Below are 21,300 nucleotides of genomic sequence, written 5' to 3'. Positions count from 1 at the left end.
CCGATTAGGATTCTTGAAAAACACAAAAGTTCTGAGCGGCAATACAATAGCGCCTCGAGACATAAAATTTTAAGTCTCATTTGCTCAGTAATTTCACTAGCTACGGCACCCCTCAGGCGGAAAGCCAATAACGCTGCTTTACGGCAGTAATAGGCGCCGTTGCCGTACCACAATCTAGCCGGCATCCTGTACAAAAGAGCCTCCCACTGGATTCAACCATTTCGTAATAAATTTACATTTTACGACTCACTGACACCAATTGAATTTTTTTTTGTAGATCTGTCTGTTAAATGATAGCGTTTTACAACTGGTTAGTAAGATAATGTGGCTGTCTATCGGATAGGCCATGATAATATATGATGGCTATTTCTGCCCGCGACTTCTTCCGCAATTAAATTCGTTATAAGTTATAATTCTTTATCAGTGAGAGGCTCCTTTGCACAGGATGCCGACTAGATGGGTACCACAATGGCGCCTATTTCTGCCGTGAAGCAGTAATGGGTAAGCATAATTGTATTTCGGGCTGAAGGGCGCCGTAGCTAGTGAAATTACTGGGCAAATGAGACATGACATCTTATGTCTTAAGGTGACGAGCCGGTCACAATTTTTGGGTTTTTCAATAATCCTGAGCGGCACTGCATTGTAATCGGCAGATCGTATCAATTCCCATCAGCTGAACGTCCTGCTCATATCGTCCATTATTTTCTTTAAAGAAATGGCTACCTTTTAAAAAGAGTTTACAACCATTACAATGGCCACAACACTTCTGTAATTTATCAAGTCTTGCAATAGAGCATGTGCTATTGATTAAGACATGAGTTATTGATTAAGATTCAGAGACGCGTACGCTCATTGTCCTCGTCTTCTATTAAAAACTAATTCAACTTAGCACAATGCGAGATACAATTGTTCGTTGATATCTATCAGAAAACATTGCAATCTCCACAGAACAGTTTTGTGGCAATCTCCAACATTGACCGCCGTATCTACGCACAGATTTGCACTTGGCCAATGTTTACGCGAGCATGACGCACGGACTACGATGCGCCGAGCTCCACACAGATCGTCTAGACAACGTAATCAGCGTTCATCTCGTTAGATCATACCATTGCATAAATTTATAAATTATGTTTATTTAACTGTGCCTGTTTATGGCTTCATCTGCGTTTATATGAATATTTTATCGAAACAGATTGATGTGAACTTTTAGTACTATCTATATCATTGATAATCGTTTGGATTAATAAGCAGATAGAGTTTTAAATGTTCTATTTAATTTCAGAGAACATACAGTTTTTAAGAAACGATATACATGATTAGCTGGAAAAATTTATCATTGACATTGAATCTCATAGAAGCTAAACGAAGGCGCAACTTATAGACTACTTATAATATCTACACTCTTCTCATCTTATTAGAAGCCGCGTTGTTGTGGAGAAATGTGATGAAGGCATCAAAGGCATTTATTTTCTCAAAATTGATTCCTTTAGAATTCTTTTTAATGTCATTTCTAATATACTAGATTCTACTACCGCTTCGGAAACAAATGGCGCTCTGAGAGAGAAAAATGGCGAAAGAAACTCTCCCAGCATGATGCTTAACTACTGTACCTTACTAGACAGTACAATTTGTTTCCAGTATTTTGGCTAGTGAGGATAATTAAAATACCTTGATAGCTTCTGACTAGTAGTTGAGTATTACCACAGAATATGGATGTATGCTTACGAGTTAAGTATTACCTTTTTTAAAAATAATGAATTTATTTCTGAGACAGGGAATGGATAACACTTTTGCACATTTATAATAATCATATAAGCCTTATTCAGATAGTAGAACTAACATCATAATATATATTAATTACGTGACACGTTGTTTGTCCTCGATAGACTCCTAAACTAATGAACAGATTTTAATGGGGATTACTTCATTGAGTGCAGTTTGGTCCAACTTGAGAGATAGGATAGTTTTTATTCCGATTTGGGACCCAAAATTATTTTTATTTTCAATATTTGTTTTGTATGGACATACTTGTATGGAGAGAATTTAATGACGCACGGTTTGACAGTCCCGCTGTGAAACAATTTCATTATAACACCAGGGAGAATATTTTACGAAATAATTCTTGATGTTTTGTAATATTATTGGCAAATTGCTATAAAACAGTATTTTTTTTATTATCTACAGAACAACGTCTGTCGAGTCAGCTAGTATTATATATTTTTCTGTGTGTTTTTTGACAAAGGCCCTTTTCCAACTTCTTCCACTCTTTTCTGTCTTTAGCTATCCTAAATCAAATCTTACCTGCTATCGTCATTAGTTTGCCTGACCATCTCCTGTATTGTCCTCCCTGTTTCCTTTGGGATACAAGTCTATTACGCCTTTGCTCCATTTGTCTGTACCCTGAGGGATGTGTCCGTAAGTTTTGTTATAGCATAAGTGACATTAGTTATTTTGGTTTTCTCTCTTATATCTATATATTTCGAACGCTATAGCTGTTATTAATAAGCTTCATAATCAATTCATTATTTTAAATTCAACGCACTCCTCTCTATGGCTCTTTGTCTGTTTTTGCACATTTATCTTATATATAAAATTCTCGTGTCCCGGTGTTTGTTACCTCTACTCTTCCGAAACGGTTCCTTAAATTCTTTTGAGAATTGGTGTGTTTACCGGTTAGGTCTGAGAATCGGCCAACATCCCAAATTATTTTTTTGACAAATGGTATTTTATTATGATTCAGCATTGAAAATACATACAACTTCAAATTTTCACCCGTCTACGATCAACACCTTAGTATTTGGAAGATCTGAGAATTGGCCGTCATCTCTTTTATGCTCCAAAATTTTTAATTAATTATTTTTTTTATTTAGATGGCGATGCAACATTTGCTGGGTCAGGTAGTAATATATAAAAATCAGTCAGTGTCCTCATGTTTGTTTCGAGTGAACTCATAAACTAATGAATGCATTTTAATGGGGATTCTTCATGGAGTGCAGTTTAGTCCAATTTGAGTCTTAGTTTTATTTCGATTTGGGACCCATAATTAATTTATTTCCTACTAGCTGACCCGACAGACGTTGTTCTGTATATAATAAATAAAATAATGTTTTATATGAATTTGTCAATAATATATCATAACATCAAAAATTACTTCGTACAATATGCACCCTGCTGTCGTAATGAAATTGTTTCACAGCAGAACTGTCAAACCATGCGTCAATAAATTCTCTCATAGAAATTATGTATGGACACATCAAAGGAAAAACAAATTTGTTGTTTTTATTTAATTTAGCAGCATTTTCCTATTTATTCAGATATAGCGAGACTAACGAACAGCGATTGATTTTCATATATTACTAGTGGACCCAACAGACGTTGTCCTGTCGGAAATTTCGAACACACGTCTTAAATTTGAAAAATCGGTCCATCCGGTGGGAGGAGTCCACTTAAATACACATGAGCAGGAGAATTATATTATATGACGGAATCGAGAATCTAAACCAATCTCAAATTCACTGAAACAAATAAAAAAAATCATCAAAATCGGTCCAGCCGTTTAGGAGGTAGTTTAATTGTAAATCATAACCATTCTCGAATCCACCTGAAGACACACACCAATCTCAAATTCACTGGAACACACAAAAATATCATCAAAATCGGTCCAGCCGTTGAGGAGGTAGTTCAATTGTGAACCATTCTCGAATCCACTTCAATACACACAGAAAGTTTCATTAGAATCGGTCCAGCCTAGGAGGAGTTCAGTGACATACACACGTACACAAGAAATATATATATATATATAAAGATATTTGTTTTGTATGGACATATTTTCAATGGTAGATTTTATTGACGCACGGTTTGACAGTTCTGCTGTGAAACGATTTTATTATAAATATTTTACAAAATGATTCTTGATGTTAGGAAATATTTTTGAAAATTCATAAAAAACAGTATTTTATTTATTATGTGCAGAACAACGTCTGTCAGGTCAACTAGTTCAATAATAAAAGTGAATACCATTATACCCTGCACCTTTATTACCATAGTTTCATAAATATTTAAAAACGAAATCGGGAATAAAATTAATAGATCACATGTTGAAGTTGTTTACTGCTGAGAGTTCGTCTATAGATGCCTTCAACAGATAGTGAGTGAAAATACTCATTGAAGTAGTCGCAAGTTTTGTCTCCCAATTACGTTGGATGAGTTTCCTTGGTAGTTCATATTTTCGGGTATGTGTTTACGGTTCCTTTTAGAGTCAACATAATTCCAGAACAACTTTGGATTTTTAGGTATGTTAGACTCGCCTGTATATCATTTTATAAAGAAAACAATTATTACTTAATAAGCACGGCGGGTATTTTGTAATTTTTGTAATAACTGCAATTTTTTGAACTTTCAACTTCGAGTGTATAAATCTAGGCTAACCGATATTAATTTTGTATAAGCATTGTAACTGATTATACTGACGGAAAACGGGAGATTTTTGAAGGAAAACTTCTTTAGGCGCGACTAAAGAAGTTTAATGGATAATGATTCAGTGTTAAATTAACCTTTTTTTTTCAATTTTATTGATTTTCTAATCCATATTTTTGCTGCTACGAAACAACAGATATGAATTCTTTATGAAATGCCTTTTGTTGGACTTAAATTTTCCGAACATTTACAATTGTAATTTATATTTTTTTACACCATCAGAAAGTAGATATTACAACGAACAAAAAGCCCCCAAACTTTTTGAAAAAAGCTGATATTTTGACGTCAGAATTTTCGATTGAAAATTAGGCTGCTTTTTTATATTAAGTTAAAATAAGGCGAAAAAATAAATATTGTAAATCAAATAAATTACAGTGTATTTGGGACATAATAAGGTAAGTTTTCACCAAATTTCGTAGAAAAAAAAATTTTTTTTTGAAAAACATATAAATAAAAAACCAAGAACTTGGTTTTTTGAATTTTTCACCTAAATTTTGAGGTTATGTGAAAAAAGTGTAATTACAAAAGTTGTAGATCTCTTTATATTATGACTTGTAGTTTTGCCGGAAATCGATAAACCGTTTTTTAGCCTAAAAAGTCGTCCTTTTACAATGGGTTTCATCCTTCTATTATTTTGTTTCACTTTTTATCATTTTCAAAGGCTTCGGCACTGGTCTATTAAAGCATACTTTGTAAAATATATAAAATCTCACTTGATAAAATAATATTAGTATATATTAAGAAAGGCATTTTTTTATTTTAGGTAGAGAAAATGCCAACTTTGCTCAAAGACGTAGTTATATCGTCAGCGTATCCGAGAAATAAAATCTAACAATGCTCCTAGCTCCTCAGTAATACCTGAGTGCTTAGTTGGTAACACGGTTTAATTTAATGTACATATAATTTAATATATATATGTATCTGTAACTAATTCCTAAAGTTAATTTTTATCAAGGTTTACTTCAATCGCGCGTAAAGATTACACACACATAATTTTAGGCTAGAACCTGGTATCTTCGATCGCAATGTAGAAACTCACAGAGTAGTTGGAACGGGCTCCGAATACATAATCATCGACATCTGGCTATCTGGCCCACGACGAACAAAAGCTTTATGAGATGAAAACCATCTGTAACTGTCTTATCATTGCTGTATATATGTGTTGTGTAGATGCGTTACTATTTTAGTGAACGTTACAAAGGTCGAGATCCGATTGCTACACAAACTCTTAATAGTACAAATAGGTAGGTATATGTAACTACTCTACTGGTTGTATATTTGTATATATCTATACACTAGCTGACACGGCAAACGTTGTTTTGCCATATAAAGTATAATTCACGCGATAGTTTTATAAGTAATAAAATATTGCCTATATTATAGCCTGTACATCATTTTGTTCTATTGTCAATAGTTTTTGCAGCGCACGCAAAAATTGGTTTTCGATTTTACACCTTGTGTTACAAAATAGCAATTTTATTACGGATCCCTAATTTTGAAAAAAAAAACATAATATTCATAATAATTATAAAAAACCTTAAATGTTGAAACTGTGAGCACATAGAATATTTTTTATATATTACTGGGCAAATGAAACTTAAAATCTTATGTCTCAAGGTGACGAGCGCAGCTGTAATGCTGATCAGGATTTTCAAGAATCCTGAGTGGCACTGCATTGTAATGGGCAGGGCGTATCAATTACCATCAGCTGAACGTCCTGCTCGTCTCGTAACTTATTTTCATAAAAAAAAAAAAACAAAAAAGTACTAAGATTTAGATAGATTACTTCTTACTTTAGTTCTTAATTAATTACGTAAGTACTTACCATATATGTCGCAAAAATAAGTCTTGTATACAAAATCGACAACAATTATAAGCAAAAAATTAAACCAGTCCAACACAGAATTTCCTTTCCATTCAGTTGCCAGATTTTTTTTACGATATATACGGTGACGTTTTGGAACATAATGAAGTTGAGAACGAAACCCTGATTTTTGAGTTTGATCTTTAGTGCGACTGAAATGCTGATTGAGATTTTTTTTTTAAGATTAAGGGCCCAGATGAGCAGGACGTTCAGCTGATGGCAATTGATACGCCCTACCCATTACAATGCAGTGCCGCTCAGAATTCTTGAAAAACCCAAACTTCTGAGCGGTACTACAATTGTGCTCGTCACCTTGAGACATAAGATGTTAAGTCTCATTTGCCCAGTAGTTTCACTAGCTATGGCGCCCTTCAGAACAAAACACAGTAATGTTTACACATTACTGCTTCACGGCAGCAATTTCAAATTCACGGCCGTTATGGTACCCATTATCTAGCCGGCTTCCTGCGCAAAGGAGCCACTGGTGGCTGACAGAATTATTAAATCTAAGAAAGGTCTCAGCTAATGTAAATTCTTAAGTAAATTACCTGCCGTATAATAATTTAGACTGAGAGAAAAGGGAAGTAACGTAAAGTACTTTACCAATTACACATAACATTGAATTACATGCACGTATCGCATGAATTGCTACAAGTACACAATTGTGAAGCGTTAAATGTGTTTCATAAGATAAACAGTAATTCCTCCGCACTCGTTTGATCTCGTTTGTTTAATCGGATTGCGATCCGCACGATCAATCGTGTTAAGAGTTTCAATTACTTATATACGTCATTTTATTACATCGCTTTTCAATCTTTATTATATACACATAAATAGAAGGTTATGCAACATAATCGGACTAGTAAAAAAAGAAGGACTCCGCGCCGTGATATTAGCAAGTGAAGCACCGTTATGCTAGTGTGTGTGCGGTTACGGGGGATACTAGTTACACAATTTTTTCTCCCTTAAATAATCCTATATGGCCATAAATACTTATATATAGTATCTTTTTACACTTTTTCACAACGCACGACGGCATTTTTAAAATATTTTATTGAGACGCAAAGTGATCTGTCACAGACGATGACAATTCTCATAAAGGCCGCCAATCGGCCTGTAGTAGTGTAAGTGTGTGCGTGGGGCTATGTATTTACACGTTGATCGGCTTGTTTTGGTGCTACACTGTTTTGTAAGGTGACACGGAGTCCTTATTTTTTTACTAGTCCGTGGCAACATATAATGTATTTTTCGTTTGTCATTAAATGTAATGTTAATTTCAACACTTAAATCGTTAATTAACAATCTTTTCTCAAGCATGCTTGGATATTTGGCATTATTTTGATAACCGTACTGGCCAAATAGACATGAGCAGCGGTCGGGAAAAGTTGTATCAAAATCCATATTTCGGTTGCGGCCAAATAAATTGCATAGTTAACTCATATCTTTCGTGTAATTTAAAAGTGCAATGATCTTTTACTGTGAAACATGACAATCCAGATGGTATCTTATCAAAGTTTTATTTAAATTTCGAACTGGCTTGCAAATAGATATCTGAGGGCCTACCATCAACTTTTAATAAGCCATGCGATTACGATGCAGTTCAGTTTAGGTACCTAAACTGAATCGCTAAAATTCGTACCATGAAGTGCCTTTTATTGAATGGCGTTTGGATCGCTTATGAAGAATGAATTTGTCTGTGGTCTGTGGTGTGGGAAAGAGATGATGCTCTACAGTCGTTGCGTAAGTTTGTCTCTCTTACTCGAACCATATGCGTTGCGTTTTGAAACCCAAATTTTTTTGCGTAGAAAATACTATAAATACATTTAAAAATTGCGCTTTTTAATACTTATTAATATAATATATATAATATTATATATTTAATACTTATTAAATAATAGTAATATAAATAAATATAGTTTTCTGAATTACAAATTAAATGTTTGCTTAGTTGTTTTCGTACAAATAACGAGTAATGAACGCACCTCCATTAATAGTTTATTTGACAGGAGCACAGAGAACATTTTTTTTAATTCGTTCTTGCGAACAGGCTATAGCCCGGGCCCTTACTGTCTCGCCTTTAGTATTTTCAGTTTTGGTATTTATCTTCAGTATTTTGTTTTACAAAAAAGTCCAATAAAGAATTCTCATCTCATCTTTCATCAATAAAATTTTCCTTTTCTGTATGTTTTCACTATTTTTAAAAGTTATTAACAATACAATTCACTTTCCTCTAAGGATGTAGCAACTTTTTTCTAATCGCTTACTTTGACATGTAAGCTATCCAGTTTAGGTTGAAATATTACCTCATGGTACGAATGAATGAACGAACTAAATCAGTTTCGGTTCAATTGACATCATTTTCAATATTCAATTGACATCATTGCAATTTAATCAGTTGATTTGACGTCAACCTAAATTAGATAGCTGTAATCACGTCTTGGTACGAAATAGCAAAGCAGTTCATTTTAGGTTTTCAATTGAATTGCAATAAGAGTTCATGGTAGGCCCGCTGTTTGTTGAAAAAAAAAAACAAATGAACATTCTTACTTTCACCTCACAGATCCTCAATTTCAAAACTTAAGATTGTGTCATCTGGCAAAGTGGGTTCGGGGGATATCATCCATCTTGTGATCTAATTGCAAAGGGTAGGCGATGCAATAGTCACATCAAGAACTTCCTTCTCAACCGTAGTGTCAAATGTTGGTGTATTTCCAAGTTCACTATTTTTCGATTACATTTAAGAATAAATTCAAGGAACGACTCACCTCTCCTGTTAGTTTTGGTGCTGCCCCGTTCCATATAATAGGCGTTCGCATTGCAAATCGGAAGATTATGCCACTGAACCTAATGGACTCACTAGCTTCAGATTTGACGATCTCAAGTACCAGCGTTTCCTCAATGTTACTTAGTTCCTCCTTTGTGAGGCTGTTCGAAGTGTGGTCCTTCCCCACAACAGCTACTTTTGTAGTTCTAGCGGCACATGAGAAGCTGTTCCGTGGGTTAACCACGCTAGACTAAATTCTGCGTCTTTTTGGTATTGGCTTTTGCGGGGGTGTTATGGCTTCCCCTTTTTGACGCACTATCCTGATATGTGTTTGAGAGCGCCATTTCTCATTCTTCATTGATGGCTGCACCGTTGAGACCTTTCCGGGTCATCTTAACCACTCGGCTCTCCTAGATTGGGAAGAGGGAAGGCGAATTTAGAGCCCCACTTCTTGTTCATGCTCTTACTCTCCGTGCCGTGGCTGTTGGGGATAGGAGGAAGCTTTGCCCCATTCTCTTTGGCAGGTCTACTGCTTAAAGGTATGGGCTGAGCTGGCTTTCCGCTCCTCACAGCTGAGGTACTGGAGAAATGCAGTGTTGGTAGGCCGACAAGATGAACCGACGATCTGGTCAAGATCGCCGGAATACGTTGGCTGAGGGCAGCGCAGGACCGATCGTCGTGGAAATCTTTTGAGGAGGCCTTTATCCAGCAGTGAACGTCTTCCGGCTGATGATGATAATTATGATGATGATGAAGGGCTCCTTAACCTTATACAGGTGTTCAATTTTACAATAAAATACCAGACAGTATTCAAGGGCAACCTCAGCACAAATTCAAGGAATATATCAAAGCCTCTTTGATAAAGAAGGCTTACTATAGTATAGTCGATTATATAGAGGATAATGATGCATAGTTCTTGTCGGGTTCTCCACAGGCCACCTAAAGTTGATTGATATATGATTCAAAAGATGGGCTAGGAGTTTCATATCAGTTCTTCTCCCCATGTTATAGCCCTTTAAGTATTGGGTGACTTCGTGACGTTTACCAATTGTTCTGTTTTTGTCACTCCCTATCGTGAATAAAAATATTTCCATTCTATCTGTTTGCTTTCTTTCTTTGTAATCCTTTTAGACGTGTGCATCTTTAGTAACCACGGCACTCATCTCATTGTATTAGCGCGTAGGAAAACATATATTATTAAAATTGCAAATCTGTTATGGCTAAACAATAAGCCGACATACCTGAGATTCCGAGGTAGGATGGTCTACAGCTGGGGGCCCCGCTAATCCTCCTTCTCTAATATACTAGTGTACAGGGGACCTAACAGCACGATTTATCTGTTGACAATATCTGCGTTAGCGAGTGATTATACGTGTATTCAAAATATTAAGCAGTTATTTCCAAGCGTGGCTGACAGTTTACGACCTGTCAATTAAAATTGGTTATAGTAAGAATTTAGATTCGCTTACTTTTTCTGTCTTGCTGTATCTCTGTTAGAGATGTCTAATAGGATATTTTAATAGTATATGGGTTCGATACGCAGAGATACACTAGATTAGAGAGCTCTTGATCCGAAACTGTCAACGAAAATTAAATATATGTGGACAGGCGTGTGAAACGATCCACATCATAAGTTGTTAGCACATATATAAAACCAAACTCGCGTAAAATATTTAAAAGAATTTGTACGGACAATATTTCACCGGCCGCGCTCGCTAACTAATTAGAATGTCACTCTGTCAGTCATTCATTAACTGTTTCGAGGAACACAACATTAATATTCAAACAACCGTTCCGTTATGTGTTTTGTACTATTTCTAGATATTATTACTAGATTTCTGGCACTTTGTACATAATATTTTATTTCATAAATTAAATTTTACATAACATAAATGTTTTTCGTAAGTGAGAATGCGGTAATAAACACGCTTCTATGTAGCAAAAGTGATAATAAACCTGTTACAAGTTACAAGGGTCAACTTAATATACACTGGCCTTCAAAAGTTAGTATCACACTTTTAAAATTGGGATAACGTTTTAAGTTCACAAGATATACTTTCGAAATAAAAAGGACTCCAAAGAGAATTTAATTTTGTACATAAAAACTTTATAGTCGGTAACCTTCTTTTAAGAATTGGCTGAAAAAAAACTTCAAAAACAAAACCATTCCTTTTTCAAAGTGGACGTTTCCGAATTACAATTTTACCATTCACATTTTTCTTTCTGTTTTAAATTTTTTTCAAGAACGATGGGTCTTGTTTTAAAAATTTATGAAAAAAAAGCACATAAAATTTATTTATCATGTCTCTTTCAGTTGAAGAATGTGCTAGGATCATGGCTTTTCTGGAACTAGGCATCAGTATGCGTCGCACTGCAAGAATGGTGGGTGTGACGGTACGAACGGTCCAGAAGGTAAAGCGAAGGTACGAAGAAACTGGTCACCATCTGAGGAGACCTTGTAATGGCAGACCCAGGTGTACCAGTGCCCGAAAAGATCGTTATATTATTTCCACTGTGTTAAGAAATCGCCACCAAAATGCAGTTGAAGTCCAGCAACAGCTTCTTCAGACCCGGAGGGACTACATTAGTGACAGTACAGTGAGATGAAGACTTGCTGAAGCAAATTTGAAACCCCGAAGACCAGCGAGTGGCGCAAAACTCGAGAGACAGCATCGAGTAGCGAGACTGCGATACGCCCGTGAACGCATGCAGTGGGATGAAGAAGAATGGTCAAGAATTTTGTTTGCAAATGAGTCTCGATTCTCCCTTTACACTTCTAATGGAAGGCGAAGTGTTTACAGGTGACCTGGTGAGCGATACCTTCAAGCCTGCATCTCAGAAAGAGTCCAATACGGTGGAGGCAGTGTACATGTATGGGCTGGCATATCTTCAGAAGGTCGCACAGAGCTAGTAGCCATAGAAAATGGCACCCTCACTGGGCAAAGATATGCTCAAGAGATTCTCATTGAGTATGCAGGGCCGTATTTAGCAAATATGGTTGATGGATCGATGCTGATGCATGATAATGCCCGGCCACACACGGCTCATATCGTACAAGAGTATATTCAGAAGGTGGGTATCAGCGTGATGGCTTGGCCATCAAGAAGTCCTGATCTCAACCCGATTGGACACGCCTGGGAGGCTAGTCAGAAATCGCAGACCACCACCTACTACCCTCAGGGCACTAAAGCAGGCCCTGGTAGAAGAATGGGAGAATATTCCCCAACATCGGCTCCGAAACCTAGTGTTCAGTATGCCAAACCGGCTCGAAGCTGTAATCAGAGCTCGAGCAGGCAATACCAGTTATTAAAAATTAAATAACATGTAATACATTTTAGTTGATTTTTTTTACACTAATGTATAATTTTAGTTTCTAAGAATTAAAGCCTATAAAATTTGCAACAAAACGTTTTTAATCTTAAATCTCTACCTTCTATAGTTAAGAAATAAATTTAATTTGAAAAGCGTGATACTTACTTTTGCAGGCCAGTGTAGTAGGTAGTCATCATTTCAAATTAAATAATAACAATGAAAAAAAATGGATAGCATTACACTAAATTATTATCCTTTTTACATTAATTATAAATAGTTTTGATTAATTGTAATCCATATTATTGCTGCTACGAAATAACATATATTAATTCTCTATGAAATGCCTTTTGATGGGCTTATATTTTCCGTATATTTACCATTGTAATTTATATATTTTTTTACACTATCGGAAAGAGATTTTGACGAACAGAAAACAGACCAATTTTTTTGAAAAAAACTGATATTTTGACGGGTGAATTTTCAATTGGAAATAAGGGTTCTGTTTAAATATTTAAGTCAAAATAAGGTGAAAAAATAAATATTTATATTCTAATAAATTACAGTGTATTTGGGACATGAAAAGGTAAATTTTCACCAAATTTCGTCGTGAATTATGTCGAGTTAAACCGTTTTTTACCCTTAATCGATCCCCCCCCCTCCTTTTCCACTTCCCAACCCAGATCGCCTGTAATTTAATTTTCCTTTCATTTTTGTTATATTCTGTTCCATTTCCAATGGTTTTCATACTACTATTATTTTTTTTTTCACTTTTTATCATTTTCAAAGGCTTCAGCACTGGTCTAATGGCTGAGCAGACGAAATTATACATCAATTTGACCAAACTGCAGCGTCTGGAAGCAAACGTGTGGTTCATTCAACATTGTAAGTGTGAACCTCCAAATGTGATGCTATAGTCGCATATCGTATTATCCCGGAAATACCGCGGAAGCTCATTCCACACTTTGATTGTACGTGGCAGAAAGTTCCTTGAAATCTCCACTGTAGAGGAACGGATCACATCCAGTTGATTATACTTTTAATTTTATATTTTATCTGTATAATTATTTTAAATGGAGTAAACTATCGCGATGTTGCAGTAAAACATTATTTTTATGCCAGTACGGGACGAGACGAGCAGGACGTTCAACTGATGGTAATTGATACACCTTGACCATAACAATGCAGTGCCGCTCAGGATTCTTGAAAAATCCAAAACCTCTGAGCGGCACTACAATTGCGCTCGTCACCTTCACATATAAGTTAAGTCTCATTTGCCCAGTAATTTCATTATTACGGCGCCCTTCAGATCGAAACACAGTAATGCTTACACATTGCTGCTTCACGGCAGAAATAGGCGCCCTTGTGGACCTATTACCTACATCTATTATTTAACGCATAGACAATATATATTATTAATACTAGCTGACCCGGCAAACGTTGTTTTGCCATATAAAGTATAATTCACGCGATAGTTTTATAAGTAATAAAATATTGCCTATATATATATTGTACACCATTTTGTTCTATTGTCAATAGTTTTTGCAGCGCACGCAAAAATAGGTTTTTGATTTTACACCTTGTGTTACAAAATAGCAATTTTATTACGGATCCCTAATAAAAAAAAGCCTATAGCCTTCCTCGATAAATGGACTACCCAACACTGAAAGAATCATTCAAATCGGACCAGTAGTACCAGAGATTAGCGCGTTCAAACAAACAAACAAACAAACAAACAAACACTGCAGCTTTATATTGGTATATAGATATGTTTTATCGGTACCAAATTAATGAAATATATTTAATGAGTAACCATCATAATAATTATAACATATTATCAAAATAAATATTTTTTTGTATTAGGGTGGGAGATCACACAGAGAACGCAAAGAGCTAACTTGATAGTGAGCACATTCACTGCCCATACACATCTGCAACACCAGATGTCAAGATATACGTTAACTGGCTTTGTCGTGAGATTATACTCTAGACTCTAGAGGGTAGATGGCATCTTTCAAAATTTTCTAACTTACGCTTCGCTTTACTTTGAATTTATAAATAAATAAATCCTTTACTTTGCTAGAAAACATGTAACAATGGGTGTAAATAGATTTCATGTATCAATATTATCGGCCATTTCTGGCATGCAAAATTATTATTAACAAAATTCTAGTTATTATTTTAATTGGTTTAACATTAATAAACTCTATATTTTAAGCACTTAAGTCAATTTAAATTATAATAATTATTTTTAAATGTAATTATTTTAAGACTAGAATTAATATAGAAAGTCAATTTAATTGAACCTAATGTGTCAACATTTCATTTATGGAATAAAAACATTTATCTATAAGCCATGTAAAAAGATCCTTTTTAAATCGTTGGACGGGTAATACGCGTAAGCTTGGACGGAGTTTATTAAATATTTTATTATTATTATATTTTATAAAATACAAAATACTTACTGATGATAATATATGATCCCAGTGCCTTTCTTATTTCTTGTAGTTGTAGCACGTATTCTACTCCTACGACTTCTCGATGACTACCCCTGGCTGAGCTAGGGATGCTATGATATTTGTTTGAAGCGAAGTAAGAATGAAAGATTGAGTCAAAGATGAAAGGTTGAATTTACTACTAATTAAAAGAAATACTTTACAAAATGTAGAATGAAATGAGCGTCTATACAAAGCAAAAATAAAGCAAGCGGAAAGCTGTGAGCGCGAGGTAAATAAATGTGCAGAAATGCGTGGCGCGGGCGATCGCCTCTGGTATTTATGCGACGCGCGGGGCGCGGGCGCGGGAGGCCTAGCTGTGGCGGCGGGCGCAGGGCCCGCGGTGTGCGGCGGGAGCGCGGGCGCGGGGACGCGCACGCGATGCAGCCGGTTCGCAGCTCGCACCACCCGTGACGTAGGCTGTCGTCATAGATCGTACGATGTGGCGTGATGTCGTGTGGTCCAAGAACATAAGCGGCGGTGCGGAAGTAAGTAGCGGATTTGGCCGCTACAAGTACTCCCCCACTGAGACCGTGACTACGGGTGATAGTAGTCGGGAAACTTGACTCTTCGTCCACTTCTTGTAGTTCTGATGTGTTCTTCTTCCGTAGTTTCCTTTTGTGTAGGTACAGTCTGTGTTTGTGTGTCTTTTCCTGATAAGTTGTCATCTGCGATATATGCTGGTTTGAGACGGTCGATCGTTACTGTTGACGTCTTACCCTGGACTTCTATGTCAAATGACTTGGAGCCCCGACGTAGTACCTTGTAGGGTCCGGTGTACGGGGCTTGTAGCGGCCGTTTTACAGGACCCTGGCGCAGGAACACGTGAGTGGAGTGCTGTAGGTCTTTGGGCACGTAGAATGTACGTTGTCCGTGCCATGACGTAGATGTTGGTGACAGCTTAGTGATGTGCTGTTTCAGTCTGCTGGCGAAGTCGGTAACGTCGATGTGGTCGTCCCGTATGGGCTGAAGGAACTGTCCAGGTAAGCGGAGTGGCTCGCCGTAGACTAATTCCGCGGTAGACGCCTGCAGGTCATCTTTGCACGCGCTGCGTATGCCCAGCAGCACGAGAGGTAATGCCTCCGTCCATTGAGCACTGGTGTGGCAGGTTATAGCGGCCTTGAGCTGACGGTGTAGCCTCTCTACGAGGCCATTTGCTGCGGGATGATAAGCTGTTGTGGTGCGGTGGTCGGCGCCTACCAGCGCGGCGACCCTCTTGAACAGCTGGCTGTCAAACTGGCGGCCGCGGTCGGTTATGATGCTCTCGGGGCAACCGAACCGCGCAATCCACCCAGTTACGAAGGCGGCAGCGCAGGATTCTGCAGTGATGTCCTGCAAGGGCATGGCCTCCGGCCATCGAGTGAAGCGGTCGATCATGGTGAGGCAGTACCTGTGACCAACAGAAGAAGGTAAGGGACCTATTATGTCCATATGGACCTGACGGAAGCGAGCTGAAGGCATTGTGAACTTTGCTAATGGAGCTGATGTGTGGCGAGATATTTTACTGCGCTGACATTGTTGACACTCTTTGGCCCATTGTCGACAGTCCTTCTTAATACCCGGCCAAACGAAGCGTTGTGCTACCAATTGCGCTGTGGCTTTTGCTCCGGGATGACTTAGACTATGTAACGTGTTGAATACCTGACGTCGGAAAGCTGAAGTAACAAAAGGTCTGGTGTATTGAGTAGAAGTGTCGCAGAATACCTGAATATCAGAGTTCTCTAGCATGACCTTTTCTAATTTTAGGCCTGACCCACTTACGAGTAAGTTTTGAAGTTCAGCATCAGAATCCTGGGCACGGGCGAGGGACTGGTAATCTAGGGGCGTTGTCATCTCTTCAACCCGAGACATGCTGTCAGCTACTGTGTTGTCCCTCCCAGGGATATACCTGATATCAGTGCTGAATTGACTGATGAAGTCCAAGTACCGGAACTGACGAGGTGAGCAGCTGTCACGTTGAGTGCTGAATGCAAACGTAATGGGCTTGTGGTCAGTGTAGATGGTGAATGTCCTCGCTTCAACCATGTATCTGAAATAACGAATCGCTTCATAAATCGCCAATAATTCCCTGTCGTAAGGGCTGTACTTTTTTTGGGAAGGGCTGAGTTTTCTGGAGAAAAAAGCGAGGGGTTGCCAGGTGTTTCCCTTACTTTGCTGCAGTACGGCTCCAATAGCGTGGTCCGAAGCGTCAGTCTGTATCGCCAGCTCTGCTGTGGTATCTGGATGTGCTAGGAGTGTGGCATGGGAAAGACTAGACTTACATCTTTTAAATGCTTCTAGCAGCTCTAGAGTCATGTTGACTGGGTGTGATCCTTTGGTTTTCGGTCCAGCTAGTAAGGCATTAAGCGGTGCTTGTATTGCTGCTGCTCCAGGAATGAATCTTCGGTAGAAGTTGATGACTCCTAGGAATCGCCTCAACTCCTTTACCGTCTTGGGTGGCGGGTAGTCTTGAACTGCCTGGACCTTCTCCTCCAAAGGTTTAACGCCTGCTGCGGACACTGTGAAGCCAAGAAAAGTTACTTCATCCTTACCAAATACACATTTCGCTGTGTTTATCAGTATGCCGTAATCTGTCAAACGTTGAAATAGCTGGCGAAGGTGTTGCTGGTGCTGTAATGGAGATTCAGAGAAGATTAGGATGTCATCAATGTACCCAAAACAGAAGTCTAGGTCTCTAAGTGCTTCATCCATAAAACGTTGGAAAGATTGTGCAGCATTACGAAGTCCGAATGTCATGTAAGGGAATTCAAATAATCCGAAAGGCGTGGTAATGGCAGTCTTAGGAATATCGTCAGCATGGACTGGGATCTGATTATATGCTTTAACGAGGTCCACCGTAGAAAAGACTTTTTTGCCTGCCAGCTGGTGCGCAAAGTCCTGGATGTGCCGCACAGGGTATCGGTCTGGAATAGTGCGAGCGTTCAATGCTCTGTAATCCCCACAAGGTCTCCAGCCGTCGTTTTTCTTACGTGCTAGGTGCAGTGCTGAGGACCAGGGGCTCTCTGATCTCCGAGCTGTACCATTTTGTACCATCTCTTCCAACTCCTTTTTGGCAATGGTGAGTCTCTCCGGATCTAACCGACGAGGGCGGCAAAATACTGGTGGGCCAGGCGTCGTCCTAATATGGTGAACCGTGTTGTGTTTTGGTTCACTTGGCTTACCAGCTGGGCGTGTAATGTTCGGAAACTCTCGTACAATGTCGTTATACAACGAGTCCCCTGGCGATGTTGTACGTACTGATGAGATGTCCTCCTTGTGGTGCTGGCGTGGTACGGCGACGGACAGTGACGTTACCCCATCGACCAGGCGGTGATTGCGGCAGTCGACGAGCAGGTTATAAAAGCTAAGGAAGTCGACGCCAATGATTGGTTTGGAGACGTCTGCCACCACGAAACGCCAACTGAATACGCGGCGCAACCCTAGGTTGAGTTGTAAGTGAACGTACCCGAATGTTGATATCACCGTACCGTTTGCTGCAAAGAGCTCGTACTGCGTCTTCGTGCGATGTTCTTGAATGCGAGAACGTGGATAAACGCATAAGTCAGACCCTGTGTCGATAAGGTATTGTACTTTTGTGTTAAGGTCGGTGATAAAAAGGCGGCCTGATGATGTAGGGCAGACGTGTTCGGCCACTAGTGGCTGCCCTTGGCATTTCCCGAACGAAATGTGCAGGGCTTGACACACTTCTTTGCGTTCGAGCCAAATTGGAAATGATACCAGCATTGTGTATCGTCTTCTGGTTGCTGTCGGTATCGGGAATTAGAGCGGGATCGTGACGTGCGGTATTCGTTCCTAAAGTCATTGGAGCGGGATCGAGACTGCCGTTGCTGGCTCTGCATTAGTGACTCCACCTGCCGTGTCAGTTCTGTTACTTTGTTACACATAATTTCAAAAGCAGTACCTGGCTGTTCAGTTGCTGATCTGGCTACCTGAGCGACTGCGGGCGGTGCTATGTCATGAACGTGGTCCGCCAGATCTGCCACGGTTTCGAGGGCGCTGTCCTTCTGTAATGCGACAATTGTTTGTAAATTATTTGGCAATCGACTCGACAAAATAGTTCGTATAAGCTCTTCTGGTATTGTCTTCCCTGCTAAGCTTTGTAAATGACGCAAAAATTGAGATGGCTTTCTATCACCAAGGTCTTCATGCATCAACAACTGTTTAATTTTACGTTCTCTAGACGTTGTGAGGCGCTTGATAAGTTCCGACTTTAATTTCTCGTATTTGTCTGTAGCCGGCGGGGAAATAATGATATCTTTGACTTCTGCTGCGTACTGATGGTCTAATTGGCTAATGACATAATAAAACTTGGTGGAGTCACTTGTAACATTAGACAAAATGAACTGACCTTCAATTTGGGCAAACCATACAGCCGGTTCCTCGGGCCAAAAGGGTGGTATCCGTACGCCCACTCGAAATACGTCACTGTTATTTCCGCCGTCACTTGTACTTGGACCACCGCCTAATCCCTTTTGTTGTTGTTCTGCGCCAGTCATCGTGTCACTTGTCGGATGGGTCACCACTGTAGCACGTATTCTACTCCTACGACTTCTCGATGACTACCCCTGGCTGAGCTAGGGATGCTATGATATTTGTTTGAAGCGAAGTAAGAATGAAAGATTGAGTCAAAGATGAAAGGTTGAATTTACTACTAATTAAAAGAAATACTTTACAAAATGTAGAATGAAATGAGCGTCTATACAAAGCAAAAATAAAGCAAGCGGAAAGCTGTGAGCGCGAGGTAAATAAATGTGCAGAAATGCGTGGCGCGGGCGATCGCCTCTGGTATTTATGCGACGCGCGGGGCGCGGGCGCGGGAGGCCTAGCTGTGGCGGCGGGCGCAGGGCCCGCGGTGTGCGGCGGGAGCGCGGGCGCGGGGACGCGCACGCGATGCAGCCGGTTCGCAGCTCGCACCACCCGTGACGTAGGCTGTCGTCATAGATCGTACGATGTGGCGTGATGTCGTGTGGTCCAAGAACATAAGCGGCGGTGCGGAAGTAAGTAGCGGATTTGGCCGCTACATAGTGTTATTTTTACAAAAATTTACTATACAAGCCGGGATTTTAGTTTCAATTATTAGCAAAGTTTAACAGAACATGTGGCACGTCAACGTCACACATTGTTCGAGACTGGCGTACGCGCACTTGGGCGTAGAAATAGTTGCCGCACTTTGAGATTACACCTGCGGTATCTAATTGATGCGCAGCGGAGACCAATCCTTAATATAAGCTCTAGACTATAGAGGTTATGCTTGTCGTATCGCTTGGGCTTTCGTGTGCCGGCGTAATATGGTTCATATTTTTTTTTGGAGAGAAGAAAAATATATATACGTATTGAAGACTCCGAAACGGGGCGCATATGTCGGACTCGCTTACGCCTCACGCGGACACCCTAGGGGTAGGGCGGGTTAGTCGATAGGCCGACTAAAAACCTTTACTATGCTGTCAGCCCTGAAGGCTTTTACAGTGACCTGGGTCGTGGGCCGTGGATGCCGCAAAGACTACGCAACAACAGTCGCGAGGCATCTCCTAAGGAGACTCGAACCTCGGACCGGCTGTGTGCTTGTGGGAAGGAGAGAGATGATGATGAAGATGAAATGAATTGATGGTGAAATGCTAAGAAGAACACACTCGCCGGCGACTGCGCTAATGATTTATGAAATGTATAATTGTGGATTGCCAGAATATAGTGCGGGAGTGATTTAGAAATTTTAACTGATATCCGGTAGTAAAATTCAGTTGGTGGTGATATAAGCGAAAGAAGATACAGAGATCGCAATACCATTTGGCATTGCATATGCTGTTTAGAGTGGGCTTGAAGTCAGTACCAAATTGTTGATTCTTTATAAGTTTTTGTCATGCTTTGCCATAAGCAAAAATCCTAAAAATGTCGAAAGAGCTTCTCGCGCTGTTTCCTCTTTCTCAGAGCTCCACATTACTTAAAAACAACGTGAAGATAGATATAAGCCATCTATGAGGTGTCTTTCAAATTCACAGATATTTCTCTATTTATTTCTCATAGCTTAGTAACATAACGTAACATAATTTAGGATAACATACAATATTTTTAATATTTAGTTCATGAATTGGTATAATAATTTAAATTTTCCAATAAATTTTATGGCTCTCGTTTAAAAAGCAAAATATTTTAATACCAGGGTCGGACTCAGGGCATCGAAGGCCACGAAAAATAAGCTCCCATAAAACATAACATTGTAACAAGTACAAATTAGATCAAATTTGATTTATATTATCGTAGTTTTGTTCATCTACGCCTCCATTAGTTAACAATCAAAAAGTGGATTCTGAAGTTTTTGATCAGTAGCTTTAATTTTTAATAAATACCAGCACATACTTATAGATATAATGTTACTAATTATATAATTATATTTT

General features: G+C 38.9%; 1 protein-coding gene across 1 annotated transcript in view; it reads left to right on the top strand.

Annotated features, from left to right (window-relative positions):
- LOC126970123 (muscle calcium channel subunit alpha-1-like) overlaps positions 1-21,300 on the top strand; it is a 79,747-nt gene that overhangs the window by 19,489 nt on the left and 38,958 nt on the right. The window lies entirely within an intron of this gene.

Source organism: Leptidea sinapis, chromosome 20 (genome assembly GCF_905404315.1).
Source record: "Leptidea sinapis chromosome 20, ilLepSina1.1, whole genome shotgun sequence".
NCBI lineage: Eukaryota > Metazoa > Arthropoda > Insecta > Lepidoptera > Pieridae > Leptidea > Leptidea sinapis.
The sequence above is the reverse complement of the archived record's forward strand: the minus strand, read 5'-3'. Positions and strand labels throughout refer to the sequence as shown.